Source organism: Rhinolophus sinicus, linkage group LG15 (assembly GCF_036562045.2).
Source record: "Rhinolophus sinicus isolate RSC01 linkage group LG15, ASM3656204v1, whole genome shotgun sequence".
NCBI lineage: Eukaryota > Metazoa > Chordata > Mammalia > Chiroptera > Rhinolophidae > Rhinolophus > Rhinolophus sinicus.
In genome coordinates, this window is record NC_133764.1 from 29394323 (window position 1) to 29415441 (window position 21119).

Here is a 21119-nt window from a genome sequence, read left to right on the forward strand (position 1 = left end):
CAGGACTTCATTGGAGAACAGTGTGTTTTTTCCCAGGACCCATCAGCTCCAAATCAAGCTGTTGTCCTTTCAATCTTAGTTGTGGAGGGTGCAGCTCAACTCCAAGTCCAGTTGCCATTTCAATCTAGTTGGGGGGTGGGCGCACAGCCTACTATCCCATGCGGGAGTCGAACTGGCAACCTTGTTGAGAGCTTGTGCTCTTAACCAGCTGAACCATCAGGCTGCCAGGGAGCTCAGTGGCAGCTCGTTGTCTTCATTCTAGTTGTGGAGGGAGCAGCTCACTGGCCCATGTTGGAATCGAACCGGCGACCCTGTTGTTCAGAGCTTGTGCTCTAACCAACTGAGCTAGCTGGCCGCCCCTGAACTGAATTTAAAATGGTTGATTTTGTTATGTGATTTTCACCTCAACTTCTTTTTTTGTTTTTAAAGTGTTGACTCTGCTTATGAAGCAGTCACCCCTAAACTAAAATTCTGTCAAGGTCTTTAGTGGGGGATGCGGCAGAAGGGACATGTCCACCATGGGCCTGTCTTCAGGAGCTGCAACCCACTCACATATGAAAATTGTACAGGATCAAGGACAGTGCGTGACACAGAAAAACCACCCGCCAGACACGAGTCAGCCCACGTGCTTCCTGCTCCAGGGAGAAGGGACTGGGCAGCCAATGCAGCGGCCAGTCAGAGGTGGGCCCGGCTGCCCGGCCTCATTGATCATGCCCGTGGCTCCTGGATGAACTAGCGCAGGGCAGACAGCAGCCTTAGCTCACCAAGATAACGTCAGTCTGGGGGCGACCGACAGACGCTGGATGCAGTAACATAGGTGACATTTTGGGGGGTGGCAGGACACTCAAGCCCAGACACTGAGATGGTCAAGGGCTCTGCAGCTGTCACTTCTTTCCTTCCCAAGCAAATCAGGCCGGCTCCTCTGGTTGTGGCCATGTGAGCTGGGCCATCCAGAAGCAGAAGTTTTGTTACTGTTGTTTATAAACCACAAATTCACTCACAGACACGTGCATCAGGCAGTTTCTCTGTTAGGGGGAGAGGGCCAGAAAGACGGCCCTTGAACCATCTGTCTCCAAATCTCCAGACGCACTCCTAAAAATGCAGAATCCCAGGCCATTACAGCCCTTTCACATTCAGACTCTGGGGTAGAGGGAAGTTGGAAATCTTACTCAAATGCACACTAACTGCTGAGAACCACTGAGGCAGAGAGAGGCAAAGGCATTCATTAGGACTTGCTCAGCACGAAACCAAAACGTTCTAGCTTTAGGAGGCCCGTTTCTCCTTTAATGCTAATTTCTTGCAAAGCTCCATCCCTCATTTAGAGAAAATACCACATCCCTGGTCACCAGCTCCCAACAAACTCACATGGCAAATGAAGTCTTTGCCAAATCCAAAGACTCAGGACTCTGAAGACTCTGAAGCCAGAGAACTGACAGCAATTGATGATGTGAGGGTGACAGTACAGCTTCACAACAGCCAGTCCGTGTGAGGTCCCAGTTAGGTGTTTTATATTCGTGGCTAATACTCAGTGATTCATGCAGGTAGGTATTTACAGATGAGTCTCAGAGAGGTGAGGGACTCTCTCCCTGCCACATGAGGTGGCAGAGCGGGGATTTAACAACACAGGTCTGTACTCTTTCTTCCCCACCCAACCTCAGCCCTTATTTCTCTAACAGGTAAATTGCTTCAACCAATCGAGGCCTCACTGTGATTAAAAAGGAGGGATTGTTCAGAGCCACTGCCTCTGAACTCTACTATTTCAGAAGATGAATAACACAAGTCCGGTATTATTTGAAAGATCAAACTTAGTTTAAACTGTGCTCACATGTGAAATGGTGGCGCATTTCGGCTCTAACTTTGTCAAATCTATTGTTATAATTCCAGAGTTTGGGTAATCATCATTACAGACAATCATGGTTAGAGACGGCTCTGCACTGCAGGGCTGGGCCTCCATGTGAGCCATCGTCAGAATAGCTGCCCCATGTAATTATCTTTGTAGTCAAAAAACATCACGGGGATTCAGGTCTTTCCCATTTGCACACAGCGCTGCAAAATTTGAGAGAAGGCAGAGATACATAATGTGCCTAGAGAAGCCGAGCGGTTTCATCGGTTTGTACTTTGCAAACTCTGTGGCTGAGCACAATCCACTTAGTACAGTTCAGCCTCAAAACTTGATTTTAGAAAAGGCAACCCCAGGCCCAAACTCCTGAGTATGGTAAGGGATTACTAATCGAGCACCCACACTTTGAACATCACGCTTGCTGGAAGAACTACTGGACCCAAAGTTTTAGGCTCAACAGAACTACAGGTTAACAATGATTTTCACTGAACCACCCCCTACCCAACCGTTGAGCTTCAGAGATCTCTACAAGCCAGGCTCTCACATTCCCCTACCCTGAAGAACAAAGTGGGTGACATCTTCCTTCTAATCAATCCCTGTCTCCTCCCTTCCTTTCCTCTTTCTCTTCTTCCTTTAGTCCCAATTCCATTTCCATCATGATATGAAAGGTGAGATCCTCTGCTTTGCAATAAACATTACCTACTGACTCTGGAGGGCTTTTCCCTGATGATGTGACTTTGCTCCTCAAGCCCCCAGGCTGGGAATCAGAATTTACTCCTACCTCTGTCTTTGGGGAATACTGGGGAACAGTGTGTTTCTCTAGGGTCCATCAGCTCCAAGTCGTTGTCCTTCAATCTAGTTGTGGAGGGTGCAACTCAGCTCCAAGTCCAGTCTCAGTTTTCAATCTTTAGCTGCAGGTGGTGCAGCCCACCATCCCATGCGGGAATAGAGGTGGCAACCCTGTTGTTCAGAACTCGTGCTCTAACCAACTGAGCCATCCGGCCACCCCCAGCCTTCTCCATTCTTAATACATGGACCTCAGAGCACAGTGAAGCAACTGCCTCATGATGGGCAGAAGCCTGCTGAAGAGAGCGTCTGAGAGATAATATACCACAGAGGATTCAGGTGCCCTGCAGTCTTCATGCCAAGTGGTACCCAAATTGTAATTACACACAGGAAAAGAGATACAATGAGTCCGACTGTAACAACCTCACCTCCAAATGCTAGAGGCTGGCGCTTGCTTGTTTTCTGTAATCCCACAGCATAGCTAAGGCACCCAGACACATGTTCTGGTCCAACAATCAGCAAACTGTGTAGGCCAGCACCTGGTTTTTTTTTTTTTTAAATAAAGTTTTATTGGAACACAGCCAAGCTTATTCATTCTGTGGCTGCTTTCACCATGCAACAGCAGAGGTGAGTCGTTGCAATGGAGAATGTATGGCCTGCAAAGTTCAAAATATTTACTCCCTGGCCCTTTACAGAGCAAGTTTGCTGAGCCCCATTTTAGCCCACGGGCACCAGGTCCAGTCTAGGCCTTAGCTACGTCCTTAGGACTGTGCTGACCACTTGTCATTGGCGGCTAGTGTGCATTCGAAATGTGGCCTGTGCAACAGAGGGACTGAATTTCAAATTTTCTTTTCATTAATTTAAATGGAAAAACTGTCACTCCATACACCTCTCATAAAACATTCACCTGTGTTTGAAACACCTTGGGTATATAAATCTACTTTTTCCACTTGGAAACTTTATGAAATCTAAATTCAGATCCGGTACCTTGGAGCATCTGATTGGAAATTGCTGTAGGTGTAAAATGCACATTGGATTTTGAAGACTTGGGAACCTCCCTGAAATTAACAGAGCTCATTAATAATTTTTATACTGTTTACCTATTGAAATGATAGCATTTTGGATAGACACTGTGCTAGCTAAAGTATATTCTTCAAATTAACTTCACCTGTTTCTCTTTTTTTAATGCGGCCATCAGAAAATATTAAGGAACATATGTGGCTCATATTTACGGCTCACTTATTTCTACTGGACAAGAAGGGTTAGACCCTAATCTAGTCCAACGGGGATTGCGCGTCAGGCTGTTACGCCACTCCAAGACTTCAGAGGCTGGCCAGTCAGGCGACAGAGCCAGGCCACGGGTTTCCATATGTTTCGAAGCTGGTAATTAGGGATATATTTGGAGAAGCCCTCCCCTCCCGAGAACTGGCCATTACTTGGACCTCCGGAGAGGTGGTAATTGTTCACAGTGTGCTATGGTTGAAAGCACTGGGGTTTTAAAATTGAAAACCTGGAGCCAAAGTCATGATTCTGCCTTTGATTAGTTTTGTAACCTTAGTCAGTTTACTTATCAGAGCCACAGTTTCTTATCATTAAAATGGGACTAGGAAAATACCTCACAGGACATGGTGAGAACCAAGTGAGAAAAAACTAAGGAATTAAAAGGCTCCCTAAAACAGAACATGGCACATGAACCGCTGAAGTTATTGGTTCTTCTGTTTGGGAACACATCTGACTGGGACCTGAAGACATGTTTCCTTCGTTCCCGTTACACTGTATATCTATTAATATAAAGGACAAGAGAACATGGCATCTGCCATACATCTGTACAATGCAAAAAACAAAGGAAACTTGGCCAATCGTCTAAGGCTGTTTTTTCCTTTGGTAAGAATTTTATTAGATGGTAGTCAGATTGAAGACTTCCCAAAGTATTATAAAAAGCCTGGGAACTTCACTTACGTGATGTCCCTACAGTAGTCACATTCATAGAGACAGAAAGTAGAATGGTGGTTGCCAGGGTTGCTGGGCTGGGCGGGGCGGGGGGGGGGGGGTTAGTGTTTAACGGGTCCAGAGTTTTAGTTTGGGATGATGAAAATGTTCTGGAGAGGGAGGATGGTGATGGCTGCACAACATGAATGCACTCAATGCCATTGAACTGTACACTTAAAAACGTTTATAATGGTAAGTTTTATGTGATACTTGAATGAAAAAAAATGTAAAGGGAACATGTCATTTTTCAGTGAGTGTGGCTCGCCCACTTCAGACCTCAAAGAGGCCCTCTCACAATGATTCTATTTTTTACGATTATGAAAAAGTTTTGGAAAAGGACAGGGACTTCATTTATATGTGATGGATCTTTGGTTTGAAAGCTTATTGGAAGGGGTCAAGCCGAGCAGACAGAACTGTAACATGACTTCACTCAGAGACAATGCGGCATGAGACACCCCGATTCCTGCCATGCCAGGGGGGAGTTGTCTGGCTGGCTGTGCCCTAAACTTAACTGTCTTTTAATATCAGCATGCTGGAGGGTTCGCGTGGCTGATGCACCCCAGCGATGCAGTGCTGACGACATGTCGCGGACAAAGACCCCGACAGAAGGGAAAGAGTGATCAACTGAACACAAACACATCTTGATGCCGCCAGCCTTAACACGGGACAGTGAGAACACCAGCTCTTGACTGAACAAGATCGTCACATTGCACAGCCCAGCAGCCTAGGGTTCCACCTGAGAGGGACTCTACAGAAAGACATCATTCCAATTCCTTTTTCCTTTGGGAAGGCAGTGCGTGTCCATTTTTAACTATAAGGGCTGGATCTGATTTGGGTTCTGCAAGGACATGACTGGCTAACCCGTCAGTCTTTCTGGCTCTGTGATTCAATGTTCTGATTTCTCCATGTAGACAGAGAGGTTTAAAAAAAAAAAAAAGTGTAAAGTTCTTTGGTGTTTCGTCAGATCTCTCCCTGCCAGGTCAATAAAGCACGAAAACCAATATCCGATCCCACAAAGAAAACACACACCTGCAGCTCATATTTCAGGATATCAGTGCATCATCACATATTTATCTTTGCTCCTGGATTTTTATAAGCAGCCCTGTGAGGTGCCTTGTTTACGTAATACCTGTGTCATTAAGCCTGGGTGCAGGAATGCAAGAGCTGATAAAAAGATTTAAGAAGGAGCTGGGTTATGGACATTCAATTCAAAAAAATATCCCTTTTGTGACAAACTAATATAAACAGCATCGTATACTGCCGATTTACCCATCCTGAGTTTTGGACTGAACTGAATAGAAACACAGCCAAGGGCAAGGCTCAGAATACACTTGGCGATGGTGCAGGCATAACTCCGTGCTGTGGCTGCCACAAGCCCGAGCCCACGGTTTCCAGGACTCAGCCATCTAGAAGCAGACCCTGAGAGCTCATCTGCTGCGCCAACTGAAAAGCCAAAATGATCGCATGCAGCGCGTATGGGCTACTTTATAAGCACTGGCTAAGGTAGGAATTTGTCATCCCTGTATTTGTAAGTGAGAAGGTGAACAAATTAGCCATCAGTGAGCACCATGACGGACCATGAAGAAAGCAAAGACAAAACTACAAAGGTCGGTGGACCTCGTGGTAGAATATGGGATTTCTCCATATATTGGTTGTGGGGACAGTTTTGGTTCTGGAGAGTCCTGCTCATTCCAGTTCGTGCATTCAACAAGCATTTAGTGTGTGCCAGGCCCTGGAGACAGTTGGGGACAGAGCTATGACCAAGATAGATAGACCTGGTGTCTGGTGAAGTGGGGGGTTTCCTGAGAAGTTCCACTTTGAAGACATGAGACTACAAGCTGAAGGAACTTGATGCTTACATAAGAGTTTTGGACTGAACGGTGACACCACTTGCCAAGAAATGCAACGTCAACCACAACTCAAGTAAATGGAGAGGTTTGATGACAGGTCTGACCTTTAGAAAGCAATCGAGGCTCTTGTGTTTACTATGGAACATATACCCACAGCCAATCACAAGACCCAAAAGGGAGGAAACAGATAGAACTTTCCCAGGAAATGTAACCCTACAACATCTCCTTGCCACTCACCTTGGTCAATGCTCGTCTCCTTAACCTTGGACTCAGAGGTGTTCCCAGGAGAGAGGTCTATCTACTATGGGGGTAGCCAGGTCTTTCCAGAGTTATAAGAGTCTCTGTTTTTGTGAGGCCCATCACGCCTATCAATCCTTTAAGAAACTAACTGGTAGCATCCAGGGACATTGCAGTTCTGGTTAAAAGCAGAAATATACTTGTAGGAATCATAGCAATTAGGTTTAGTGTCTTTTGAGACTTCTGAGAACAGAAGGGCAAACTGAATGCAAACAGAAGCACTTGCTTCATGTACGATCAAACAATGGGAGTTCTTAATATTTTGAGAGACATATTCAAGACACTTCATACCTAGCATAACAAGATCTCGGTAATATTTGAAGGTCACTGAACCCCTTTGCTTACTTAAGTGCTAGCTGGCATGGCAAGTGGTTTCGGGGCACTGCTAACTATCTAGCAATGTTGAGAGAGACTTATGCCCAACTTACATCTGAGTTTGGAAAGTTCCAGGATCTTCCTTCACCCCACTTTGGAGGGAAGGCCCAGATTTCACATGCGTGCTGCAATACTTGTCACCCATAGGTAGCCTGTATTTGTATGTGGCTGGTTGCAGGAATGGCACCATTTTCTTAAACACTGGTAGCCTAGGGGTGTTTCTTCCTTGGTAAAAAGACACAGATAACTGATTGAAAAAAGCATGTGGTTGGTTGTCAACCCCGGCTCTCCTGAGACAGTTAACGAAGACAGGCAAAGTAGAGTAAATTGGGTACATTTCCAGGAATTGCTATATTTAAAAATCTATCTTCTGAGCTCTTATTTAATTTCGGACTTATTCTAACAGCCTAGAGAGAGAGGGAGATTCTATCAACTGGTACTTTTAAGGCCAAGTGGCGGTTCTGTCCGCTCCCATCAACACCTGATAGTCTCGTCTCTGTGTGTCCTCCTAAGGGAGGATGGAAACACGTCCTCTAGGCAACACCATTAGGAAATATAATTTATCACGTTTTCAAGGAGCTGGGAGAAAAAAGAATGTAGCGGACAAAATGAGGAACAGGAAGTGTTCTTCACAGGATTTCACCCCCAATTTTTAATTGTGCTAAAATATACATAACAAAATTTACCATGTTAACAATTTTAAACTTGACAATTCAGTGGCATTAAGTACATTCATACTGTTGTGCAACCATCACCACTGTCCATTTCCCAATGTTTTTATCATCTCAAAAGGAAACTGCGTACCCATTAGGTAAGAACTCTCTCTTTCCCTCTAACCCCCCAGTAACCTCTAATCTACTTTCTGTCTATTCTAGGTACCTCATATAAATGGAATCACACAATATGTGTCCTTTTGCAACTGACTTATTTCACTAAGCATAATGTTTTCAAGGCTCATCCATGTTGTAGCAGGTGTCAGAATTTCCTTCCTTTTTAAGGCTGAATAATATTCCATTGTATGTATGTACCACATTTTGTTTATCCGTTCATTTACTGATAGTTATTCGGGTGGCTTCGACCCTTTGGATATTGTTGTGAATAACGCGCTGTGAACATTGACATACAAGTATTTGAGTTCCGGCTTTCAATTCTTTGAGTTTATACCTAGACATGGAATGGATGGATCATATGGTAATTCTGTTTAACTTTTTAGGGAGCCACCAACTGTTTTCCCCAGCAGGTGCACCATTTTGTATTCCCAATAGCAATGCATAGATTTCAATTTCTCCACATCCCACCAACACTTGTTATTTTCCATTAAAAAAATAATAATAATAGCCATCTTAATGGGTCTGAAGTGATCAACTCTAGGTTCTTTCTTGGATCTCTCATTCTTGTAAAGCTCATTTTAGGTGCTGCTTGGGCATTTTAAATGCTTCTTCCAAATAAGTACTGAGACAGCCCCGGGAGAGATTTCAACCCTATTATTTATTTAGATCAGAAATGGCAATCAATAATCCTTCTGATGAAATATGAGTGATCTGAACTGGTTGTTTTTCAGGGGGCTGTAGGGTGTCCCTTGGAAATGCTCCGGTTGGAAACAGAAAATAAACTCAATGCAATAAATCCCTTAAAGTCAAAAAGGCCCCAACACATTATAAACAGTTAAGCCACTCAATAAGTCAAGGCACCACAAAAAAGCAGCTACGAATTATTACCTTAGGAAGCCTGGGGGTGGCGGGGGGGGGGGGGCATGCCCTAAAAAGGCACTTCTATTTCTGTCACAGAAGCTGCATTCGGTATTATTTTGATGGCCCCATCAAGAATGTAGCAAATGACAGAATCACAATGCAGGAGACAGCAAACAGTCCTGCAGAATTTACTTACGAATCGAATATATATGATTTATAGTCAAAGGTTTGGGGTGAAAAAGCCATTCTTGGTAATTTGCATTCTTCGTGTGGATTAAGTCAGCTTTTATCTATTTTAGGTGACAGCTACTCTTGAAAAAGTAATCTTGGAAACGACTTGAAACTCTGCAGGAGACATACGTAGTTTCTCATGTTTTTTCCTAAGTATGCAGTTCAGTGACTTTAGTATATTCTCAAGGCTGTGCAACTGTCACCTCTATCTACGTCCAGGACATGGTCATCACCCCAAAAAGAAATGCCACACCCATGAGCACTCACTCCCCATACTCCCCTCCTCCCAGACCCTGGCAACCACTCATCTACTGTCTGTCTCTATGGATGTACCTATTCTGAACATTTCATATAAATGGAATCATACAATACGTGGCCTTTTGGGACTGACTTCTTTCATTTAGTATAATGTTTTTAAGATTCATCCATATTGTAGCCTGTATCAGTATTTCCTTCCTTTTTTATTACCAAATAATGTTCCATTTTGTTCCTTCATTCATCAGTTGATAGACATTTAGGCTGTTTCCACTTTGGGGCTGTTACGAATTGCGCTGCTATGAACATATGTATGAGTCTTTGTGTGGACATATGTTTTCATTTCTCCTGGGTAAATATACCTAGAGGTGGAATTGCTGGGTCATAGTGTAACTCTTCTGTTTAACCTTTTGAGGGGCTGTCAAACTGTTTTCCACAGCAGCTGCACCATTTTACATTCCCACCAATAATGTCTCATACTTACTTTTGGCAGTTGTAAGTGACTTGTAGAAACAAGAAAGTCAAACAAGTGACTTCAAAAGCCAAGAGTAAGCTATGGGACAAGTGTGGCTGGCCTTGCTTGCTCGTGTCACTGTTATTTTACACTTGGGTACGTCCAATGAACAAATATCACGGGCAACTTTTCATTCCTCTGTGGGGACAACCAAGAGCTAAACTCGACACGACAATGAGAAGCTAAGACAGCATATCTAATGCAGCACAGGCGAAAAGTGTGCGAGGGGTTGGGAACGAAGCAGCAGCACGAGCTATCATTTTCCAGGAGGATGTCACGTGGAAAATGAGGCTTGACTTATGACTCAATAGGCACGAGCTTGGCAAGAAGGAAGGGGGCATAATAGCCTGCAAACAAACCTTGGACATTTACTTGCTCACGGCAAAACTTCACAACTCCCAGAACCCCTGAAGATGCCTGATAGAAATAATAATAAAAGCTACCACACAGTGCTAACTTCTCTAGGGTCAGGATACTTATTCAATCCTCACAACAATCCTATGAGGTAGGTGATATTATTATCCCAATTTTACAAATTGAAGAAACTGGTGCACAAAGAGGTTGAGTAACTTGCCCCAGGCCGCCCAGCTAGAAAGTAGCAGAGCTAGGATTTGAACGCTGGCATTTGACCTTCAGGATCCGCCCTCCCGTCTCTGGCCTTAATCTCCATAGCCACTTGCTTGACAATCAAATAAAAAGGCTATTTACAAAGCTGAGTGAAAAGTATACTGGTGAATAAAGTGACTTTCTTTACTCTTGCACGCTGCTGATAGTTTTAGGTTGATGTTAGGAGGTGGGTTTTTGGTTTTTTTTTTGGTGTTGTTTTTTTAAAGGTGGGAGACAGCAGTATAAAGAGAGCAAGGAGAGAAGAGGTCACACGGGAAGTTAGCAGGGGGGACAAAATTAGAAGCCAAGAGCCCAAGGTTCTCAGCCCTGCTCCTGGAAACACTTCCTCCTACATAAATTCTGACACATAGCAATTAAAGGAAGCACACCCACCCATACAAGTCCTTGAGATGTTAAAGTAAAAATTAAAATTAATGAGTCCATCCAATTTGGACTCACAAAATGCGTGGGTGGAAGACATTCCTGCAGCTGACAGCTGATGTGACAGTCATTTCATGAGAAGGAATAGAAGTTCCTGCTTTCAGCTTTGAATGTTTCCCAGTGTGATTCCAAACCCCAGGCTGAAACAATATGCAGGCCAGGAGCTGAATATATTCAATGGAAAAAAAAACCTCTTCAGCTCACCCAGTCAACCTGACGTGTAGGAAAATGCGATGGAATATCGGCCTCTATTCACCCTTCTTGAGAGCTCAAGACAAAGGCAGCAGGCTCCCAGCCTAGCTCAGACACTCTGATTAATTGAAATCAGACTCCTAATGGCATTGTGGAAGGTAAGAGTCGTATATTCAAAGGCTTCATTAGCTATTGCAATTATCTGAATCTAAGTGTTTTGTGATATACTGAAGTGCTATATGCTACTCTTTCTGCTCACTCCTCCAGAAGAAATGTATAATCCAAACCCCACACGTCTGTCCCTAATGATCTACCTTACAGGATCAGCCATAAGGCAAACTCCAAACTCCTTTGTAGGAAAGGGCTCTAAAAGTGAAAAATCACATCTTCTTCCCTGGTTTTCCTTTCTCTTCTCTTCCCTCCACCTCATTCCCAGAGGAAGACATTTCCAGAAGAGCTGACAACCCCCAGAGGAAGGAGGCCTTTCTTCTTTCCTCCTCTTGGGCAGATGGTATTTGCATACTGACATATTGTAAATCTAGTCACCCAGGTAACGGACTCCAGTTAGCAACAGCGCAATGCAGGTCAGCCAGATTCCTTCTAAAATTAGAAGTCAGACCAATCTGATTTTTAACTGTTCAAGGTAGGATGCCCAGTTAGATGGCAAATTCAGTTCTTAAAATGAATTTGCAGTTGGGAGACTCAGCCTTGGCTAATAAAGGCAAGTTGGGACATTTCAATATGATAATAGCATAGGTCTTAATATGAAGCTTCAGCTCTGTGACTTTGCTATTTCTGTAAATACTCCCACCGTGACTCGTCTGTGTGAATAGAGTCATCTTCAGCCTCCACTCTCCCTTGACCTTCACAGTCAGTTGGTCATTGAGGACTGTTAATGCTTCACCAGGCATTTCAGGCCTCCCACAGTTGGCCTCCTCCGATCCCACTGTGGTCCCCTCTCCCCCACAGTCCAACTGATTGACCCTGAACAACACCCATCTTTTCCAGCTTCTTTGTCTCCACCCACACCCATCACTCCTACCTGAGATTTGCTTCCTTCTTTTCTTTCTCAGATCATGGACAGTGGTCTTGGATGGATTTCAAGGGATGCGTGAATTGTGTACCATCCCTACCACCGCCATTAATTTCTCAGAAGGTCCATGTCCTCCAAAATGTTAAGAACTACCAATTTCTCATTACAGATGGTACCTACACCAGCATTTCCCAGTAACTTTAAGGAATGACAGCTCCATAGTCAAGTGCGGGAAACACTGGGTCAAACAAAGGTAGGTTTTTTTTAACACAGGACTCCTTGGGGCCTTCGCTGTACTGAGATGAACCATGAACCACTGATTTTGTCGTGCAGCCCCTTTCTCAGGCGACACTTCTTAATGTCCCCTTAATGACCTCTAGGAAAGCTGAGCTTTACTTCCACTTGACAACTACCACGTCATTCATCGCTTTGTTGATAGTTCTCCCACGGCTGTTTTGAGCTATTTATGTTTTACTATGTATTTTTAACGATTGTTAGAAATGGTATCATTGTACTTACCACATTTTGTCCTGCTCATTTTATACCATTTTATGTCTGTCTCCCCTACTAGACTGGAAACCATTGGAAAGTGGCGTACACACCGTGATAATTTGAGAGTTCCGATACTCACTAATGTTGAATAACTGAATGAATGATTGAACTTATCACCCCAAAATGGATAATAAACTCCTTTAGAATATATACATTGTAAATTTTTTTTTGTATTACCATAGCACCTAGAAAATAGCTTTTCATATGACAAAAGAGACAATAAAATTTTTTAAAATTAAGTCCATTACAAAATATTTTCCAAACACCAATTTAATATCCTGGGCACCACGGATATTAAAATAGTAAAGTACAGTCCCTGGAATCAAGGAGCTTAGATTCTGGTAAGGGAAATAGGCATATAAACAAAAAACGATGATAAAATATAAATACTGGGACAGGAAGCCCAAGCTGCCTGGGAACACCGGATGGAGCACTTGGATCATTTGCACTTGCACGAAGTGGGGAGGGGTCAGTACTGTGATGCTGAGCTCTGCCACCAGCGCCTGAGCACCCAGGTCCTCAACTAGCCACGTTAAGCCACATTTTTGGGGAGAAACTGACCAAGAGGCTGCTCTCTTTGAAACAAACAGTACTCACACTAGCGGAGCTTTGGCCTCAAGCCAACGTGGCCCCCACGCCATGGTGAACGGGCAGTTGTGTTGCCAGGGAGAGCCGCCCTGAGACTTGGAGCCATGCAGGCAGTATGGCTGCACTGTCTCCAAGTCCATGGCCAGAGGGTGACCCTCTACACCTTACTAGTTTGAGAGTGAAGGATGGACAGTCCACAGAAAAGAACACAAGGAAAAGAATGGATGCGCTTCACTCCTCCCAGAGACTAGCGCACGCCTGGTCTCATTCGTCACCTGGCCTTCCCAGGGCGGGCAGCCCCACAGCCTGAGTATCCCAGAACGCATAACCCACAGTTTCATGGGGAAACTGGGGATCCTCAGGCCGTGCAGCAAGGAAGACAATGTCCCTAGACACAAGTCCAATAAACGTTCCTCCTCTTGACTCATCCCGAAAGGTGCCCTTGCTCATTGTGGTAGGTGTGGGGCAGGAGATAGAACACCCCAACACCCAGGCCTGGGTACTTACAGTTCCCAGGGTAAGGGGGAGAACTACCGGGGTAAAGGAAGGAGAGCAGCCCCTGGAGCGCCCCCTAGGGGCAGGCTTTTAAAACTTCTTGCCAGGCGGTTGGAGCTCCATGCTCCTAACTCCGAAGGCTATCGGTTCGATTCCCACATGGGCCAGTGGGCTCTCAACCACAAGGTTGCCAGTTCGATTCCTCGAGCCCCTCAGGGGATGGTGGGCAGAGCCCCCTGCAACTAGCAATGGCAGCTGGACCTGGAGCTGGGCTGCACCCTCTGCAACTAGGACTGAAAGGAAAACTTGAAGCTGAGCTGCGCCCTCCACAACTAAAATTGAAAGGACAACAACTTGACTTGGAAAGAAGTCCTGGAAGTGCACACTGTTCCCCAATAAAGTCCTGTTCCCCTTCCCCAATAAAACCTTTAAACAAAACAAAACAAAACTTGGTCGCCATTGCCTCCAAGGGATTGGCAGGTCAGGTCAATGAATGAAGCCAATGGGGAAGAGGAACAACTGACACACTTCCTCGGCAGGTTAAAAACAGGGGAATACCCTTCACTTATATATACAGAAATATACTCGGTTTAATATTTTTGTCTTAGTTTCCCACTTTTAGGAGACATGGATACCAAGAAATATTCCTCTACCATAAAGAAAGCATCAAGTCAAGTGTGATGATGAATTACAAATGATATCCAGCTGCATAGGATGGGGAGGACAGAACGAAGGGTGGAAGGGAAGAAAAGAAGGGAGGGCATGGAAACCTGGGGCAGCCAGGCCCTGTCTACAGGGCACAGCAGCAACTCAGCTCGAGTGCCTGCTTCCCAACATTCCCTATTTCTCAAGAAAGGCTAGAAACCTAGATTTTTATATGAATGTCCCAACTTCTAAATGTTGGCTCAAATTGAAAAACAACTCACAACACTCTGTAGAAACATAAAAAATGGGTGAGCTACATTTAGCCACATACTGTAACCTCTGATTAGGTATAACTCAGTTATAATAAAGAGAGAGAAGAGAGGTGCACAGCAGAATACTACTACTGGAAAGTGTTATATTCAGAGCTAAGATGCCTGATTAATGTTCAAGCCCCGGGACAATTACAGGAATGGAGAAGACATAAAACACTGTAAATGCTTTAGCATAGCTCTATTTTCAAAGATTTCCCCCAGGGGTGGCCAGTTAGCTCAGCTGGTTAGAGCACAATGCTCGTAACACCAGGGTTGCCGGTTCGATCCCCACATGGGCCAGTGTGAGCTGCGTCCTCCAACTAGCCTGAAACAACTACTTGACTTAGAGCTGATGGGTAGTAGAAAAACCACTTAAAATAAATAAAAGTTTAAGAAAAAAAATGATTTCCCCCATATGCTTCACCATCTCAAATATTGATAATGATCTCGATACTGATAACGGTCAGAAAGCATAAATTAGAAAACAAAGAGTACAACTTATTACAGCAACAACAATAGCACTTACTGACCATTTGCACTGTAAGAGGCAAGGACTAAGTGCCTTATATAAAATTCATCCTGGCAACCCTTTGTTCCATCTCAGTTTTTAAATGAGGAAACGGGCATAGAAAGATTAAGAAAATTATCAAAGGTCAAACACTAATGTGAAGCAGCTGGGCATCTGGGACTCAACCCGGGTCTTTCCCACCACAAGTCCTGGCCTGGACATCACTCTCCAGCTTTGAGGCAGGAAGTGGTGGTTGGCACGAAGTTCTGAAGGAAGGGGATGGATTTTCCATCCTGGAAGGTAGAGCACGGACAGAAGTGAGGAATTAAAATGCATATGATCAGTAGAAGTCGGGCAGGAATTTAAAGAAATACAAAAGGCCGATAAACAATGAAAGATACTCAACTTCAGTATCAAGTAATCAGTATCACTCCAGAGTTTTACAATGGGAAGACATGTGAAAAAAAACATTGAACGCAAACAAAAACATTTTGTCTGTCAGATGAGTGAAGATTACAAAGACACTGTAGGTGAGGTGGAGGGGACAGACCCTGAACCACACTGTGGTGGGACAGCAAAGTCTTTAAATCCTTTAAGAAGATGATTTTATCTATTAAAATTTAAGACATTTATACCATTTGACCTGGCTACTCTACCTAGGAATTTATCCTAGAGAAACTGTTTTGCAATTGTGCAAAGATTTATATGCTTAAGATTATTCATGGCTACAATATATGCAATAGCAAAAAGCTGGAAAAACTCCAAATGTCCATTAATGGAACCAGTTAGATAAATCAAGGTACATCCAAATAATGAAATACAATACAGCCATTAAATCATGAAACAGATCTCTACTTGACAAAATGGAAAGATGCCTCAGATACATAGTTAAGTGGAAAAATGTAAGCTGTAAAACAGTAGGTAGAGCAGAAGTTTTGGTACAATGTACACACAAGTTCAAGTATAAGAATTGGGGGGAAAATTAAAATATATATAATTATTAATGGCAATTACCTAAGAGAAGATTGCAGGAAATGTAGTTCTAAAAGGTTTGACGTTTTTATAAGGAGCATGTATTTTTCAAATAAAGAAATAAACTGGCATAGAAAAGGTGACCCTATGCTGACATTTTAGGGCAGGATTCCAATTCCTGGGGAGGAGGACAGACAGAATCAGGAAGTCTTCGTGAACACACACTGCCACATAGGTTGTGCACCGTACAAAGGCATCCTCACGAGTTGCGTAGGGCTTGGGGCATTAGATAAGCCTCTGAAACAGAAACTCAGAAAGGCAACCAAAGCAAATGCCCTGGCATCTAAGTAGGGCAGGAGGGCCGTTATCAGCAAAGGGCCCAGAGAGGAGAGAGTGTGCAAGTCAACTCTGGGCACCTCAGGATGCAGAGGTCAGCGACAAGGCAGGTCAGGATTCCCTGAAAGTGGGCAACAGAATGGCCAAGAGAGCCAAAAGTGGCTCTGATGCCTAGATCTGCAGACAGGGGAAAGACATTAGCACTTCCTGCCACAGCCCCAGATTGGTCAGGGACCTGGGACTGGAGGAAGGAGGGACGAACGCTATGCTGAGGCTACCCCCCATTTCTCTTCCTCTTCATTCACCCAATTCCCTATGTTCAACCTTGAGTTCCAACACATTTAGATGACTCATAGTGACCAGAGCCTGGAAGTTACCCAAAAGAGGCAGACCCTCGTATCTTTTCAAAATAATTTGCAAACCTCTGCATAAAGTGAGCAGATTGTGTATTGAGACTTGTTGAAGTAAAATCTGTCTCCAATTTGAGTGGACTGGGTTCTAGAATTTCCTTTTCAAGCCAATGTGTCTTAAAGCTCCAAATATACCCTCCTATAAAAATAACGTTTTTAGGTCAGCCTGGAAGAGACTACTACCCATAATTCCCCTAAATAGCAGAGCCCAACTGCCATTTCTAATAATGTTTCTTAAGGAAATGCATTGAGTTCCAGCAGGATATGAGGAAATAATAAACTTAATGCCTCTTCCATGCTGCCAAATACGTGGGAATGTTAAACATCTACAGATCTCTAGTTTCATCTGAAAATTTGTGTAAGCTCTTACTTCACTTTTTCTTGCTTCTCCTTTTCTTCAACACTTTCTCTTATTATTAAAATACACTGAAATTTTTTCAGTTGGTAAAAGCCAGTTAAATATGATTTATATGCTTACCCACAACAAAGCGAGCTTTCAGTATCACTAATTAATATCTACCTAGCACACAGTTTTATCTCCCCAAGCATGATGATTTGAAGGAGGTGGGAGAGGAAAGAACAGGACTAAGATTAGGCCAGTCCCATGAGGGCAGGAAAGGGGCTTCAAGGATGGAGTAACAACAGAGGGCCAACAACTGGACAAGGCATACACCCAAAATGCCATGCGGGCAAGCGCCAGTGCAATTTAGGTAAAGAGGCAGAAGCTAATGTTGCTGGGAAGAATACAAAGAAACACCAGCCAATGAATTTTGAGAGGAAAGAGTTCCTCCAAAATGTCACCTAAGGCCAAGCTGTGGGACAGGGCTACAACTCGTGCAAAGGCTCAAACACAAGCCCTACAGGTGTTCTCAAAAACAGCACTCGAGGATCTCCTCCGGATGTCGGAAGAAGAATCAAGATTATGAGCTCAAGATAGGGTATATCTGTAGTGTCCACTGAAACCAACAACATAGTTATGTCTAATCGTTGTACATATAATAGTGACAGAAATACAATGCAATTAATATACAATGCAAAACAAAGCATTAATAACATTCTGAATTCTACGTATTGTTGTAGGTAGAGGTGGCACGAAAGAACAGAAAAGAGGAAGGGGAGGGAAGACACAAGTACTACTCCAAATACCGGTTACCTGGACAGTGATAACAGGAAAAGGAAAAGGTTGAGAGTGCTTTTGCAAAACCTAAAGGTAACGACGGGAAAAATTACAAACTTTCAAATCACTAGCAACACTACAGTGCACAGAGAAACAGCAGGTGTTACAGGAAAAGTAAAATATAAGAATAAAATGAAATAAGATCATACTAGTAGTTAGAGTCATAAGTAGAAGTTACACTTCCATATCTAAAGGAAATAACTTTCATCTTGGGTTGAAAAATGCAAAACGCAGTTTTTTGCTTACAAGAGACAAAACTAAAAATGAAACACAAAGAGCCACAATAAAAAGATGCTCAGCGATTCAGTAGACAAGAACAAATAAAAAGAAGTGATTTTAATTCATGATAAAAGGTGCTATATTTTCATTCTATGTGCTCATGGAACGCATAAAAATTAATCATACAGTATAGTAAACCACAATAAAAACCTGAATAGCTTTCTCGCTCTCCGGCCGTGTTGGTGGCTGCTCTTGGGTGGGGGCCGTCCCACACCTGAGGCAGGGAGATGGTAGCAGCAAAAAAGATGAAAAGTCACTGGCATCAATCAACTCTAAGCTCCAGCTTGTTGCAAAAAGTGGAAAACACATGCTAGGGTATAAGCAGTCTCTGAAAATGATGACACAAGGTAACGCCAAACTGGTCATTCTCGCCTACAACTGCCCAGCCTTGAGGAAACCTGAATTAGAGCTGCTACGCCATCTTGGCCATGACTGGTATCTGTCACTACAGTGGACACAATGCTGAATTGGGCACAGTGTGTGGAAAATACGACCGAGTGTGCACACTGGCTGTCATTGATCCCAGGGATACCGGTATCATTGGAAGCATGCTGAGACAGACTGGTGAAAAGTAAATCATGAGAAATTTTTCTCTAATAAAACTGGCCAGAATGTTTAAAAGAAAATAAACAACAACAATGAATTCCAAGAAGAAACTATACGGGACTCATTGTCACCCGTTCCTGCACCCCCTCACCCCAAACCCCAGAAGTCTAAAGCAAAACCCTAACACTTGGAAATTTAAAAGAACCTTTTGATAAACGTTTGGTTATCATGGAAATCAAAACTACAAGTTACAATTAACAGAAAATAAAAATAGGAACACGACATATTAAATCTTAGGTGATAAACGCGAAGCTGTAATCAGAAGCAAGAAAAACAGATGGGAACGTGGCTATTACTCTTAGGCTTAAAACAACCTAAATCCAAATTTAAACGTCATTGAAATATTATATGTACATATAAACAAATACACATTCAGAGAGAGAGAACAGACTGTCCAGAGTATTAACAGTAGTTATCTCTGGGTTAGGAAATTTCTATTTTCTACTGAATTGCCTAAATAATCTCAGTGAGCAGAGCATGTAGCACTTTCATAATCAGAACAAGATTAAACAAAAGCACAACAAAACATAATTTATAGTCATAGGAGAGTAGGAACAAAACAAAACAACACTATCTTGCCAAAATGATCAAGGCAATTAAAATTCTCTCCTATGCTTTGATTTTTAAGCTGTGGGTTGGTGAGGGTCATTACAAGCCTGTTCTTACTATGTTTTAGAACAGTTCTATCCTCTGGTCTTGTGCCTGAGCGTCAGGTATGCTGTGTACTGGCTGACAACTTTTAACTACTGTTATCTCTCTTTTTAGGGAAAATCAAGCATTCAGACAGATGGGCAACCACGAACAGCATGGTGACCGCTACTGTGTATTAAGGTTAACAGTCTCATACAACACTCACGTTATAGAATTGGCAGAGAAAAAATAGAAGAGCTGAAGAGAATTTCCTTTTTTGTTGTTGCTGTGTATTGTTTTGGGTTGTTTTTTGTTGTTGTTGTTGTTTTCCAAAACAAATAGGTAGGAGATAATATAAATGGCACCTCAAATATCACAAACAATCCCAGATGAAATCCACATGGAAAAAAAGAGTGCCAGTAAAGGTAATTATATACTCGTAATTTTAAAAGTAGTATAAAATGCATATTTTTCTCATTGTCTTAATTGATTTTAAAAAGCAATAGTATAAAACAATATGCATGTAATTAGAAATGTAATATATTTGACAATATATTTGACAGCACAAATGAGGTGAGTGGGAGCAAAGCTGTATTAGAGCAAGGAAATGGTACCAGATGGTAATTCATATCCACAGACACAAATGAAATGAGCCAGAATCAGTAAATAAGAAGGTTAATAAAACAAACTCTATAAACTCTCCCTTCTTCTCTCAGTTTCTCCAAAAGACTTAAAATTACATAAAGTAATAATTATAACAATGTATTGTTGAGTTTATAACATATACAGATGTAATATGCATAACAACAATAGTACAGAAAGAGGGAAGAGAGAATAGACCTACTTGTATACAGGACTGACATTTCAATAGCTCACTGGAATTAAGTTAGTATAATTCTGAAATAGATTCATAAGTTATTATGTATGTGGTAAGTCTAAGAGCAACTACTAAGAGAATAACTTTTTTAAAAGTTTCAAAAAATCATGAAAATAATGTAAATGCTACGCTATAAAATATTCACTTAATAAAAAAAGAAAGCGAAAAGCAAAATAGCAGATACAAATCCAATTATATCAACAATATTAAATGTGAGGTTTTTTTTGTTTTGTTTTGTTTTTTTAATTGGGGAAGGGCAACAGGACTTTATTGAGGAACAGTGTGTATTTCCAGGACATTTTTTTTTTCCCCAAGTCAAGTTGTTGTCCTTTCAGTCTTAGCTGTGGAGGGCGCAGCTCAGCTCCAGGTCCAGTTGCCGTTGCTAGTTGCAGGGGGCACAGCCCATCATCCCTTGTGGGAGTTGAACTGGCAACCTTGTGGTTGACTGGATGCGCTCCAACCAACTGAGCCATCCGGGAGCTCAGTGGCAACTGAGCTCAAGGTGCCGTGTTCAATCTTAATTGCAGGGGGCAGAGCCCACCATCCCTTGCGGGACTCGAGGAATTGAACTGGCAACCTTGTGGTTGAGAGCCCACTGGCCCGTGTGGGAATCCAACTGGCAGCCTTCGGAGT

At 42.9% G+C, this 21119-nt stretch overlaps 1 protein-coding gene, 1 long non-coding RNA gene and 1 pseudogene across 2 annotated transcripts in view; 2 read left to right on the top strand and 1 right to left on the bottom strand.

Annotated features, from left to right (window-relative positions):
• Positions 1 to 21119, bottom strand: part of PITPNC1 (phosphatidylinositol transfer protein cytoplasmic 1) — a 215199-nt gene that overhangs the window by 108069 nt on the left and 86011 nt on the right. The gene's annotated exons all lie outside the window — the stretch shown is intronic.
• On the top strand, positions 10930 to 12802 carry LOC109448028 (uncharacterized). The gene is made up of 3 exons (XR_002137455.2): positions 10930 to 11225; positions 12270 to 12353; positions 12672 to 12802. It is a non-coding gene; the product is annotated as an uncharacterized LOC109448028 (long non-coding RNA).
• LOC109447999 (large ribosomal subunit protein eL30) lies at positions 13078 to 18948 on the top strand (annotated as a pseudogene).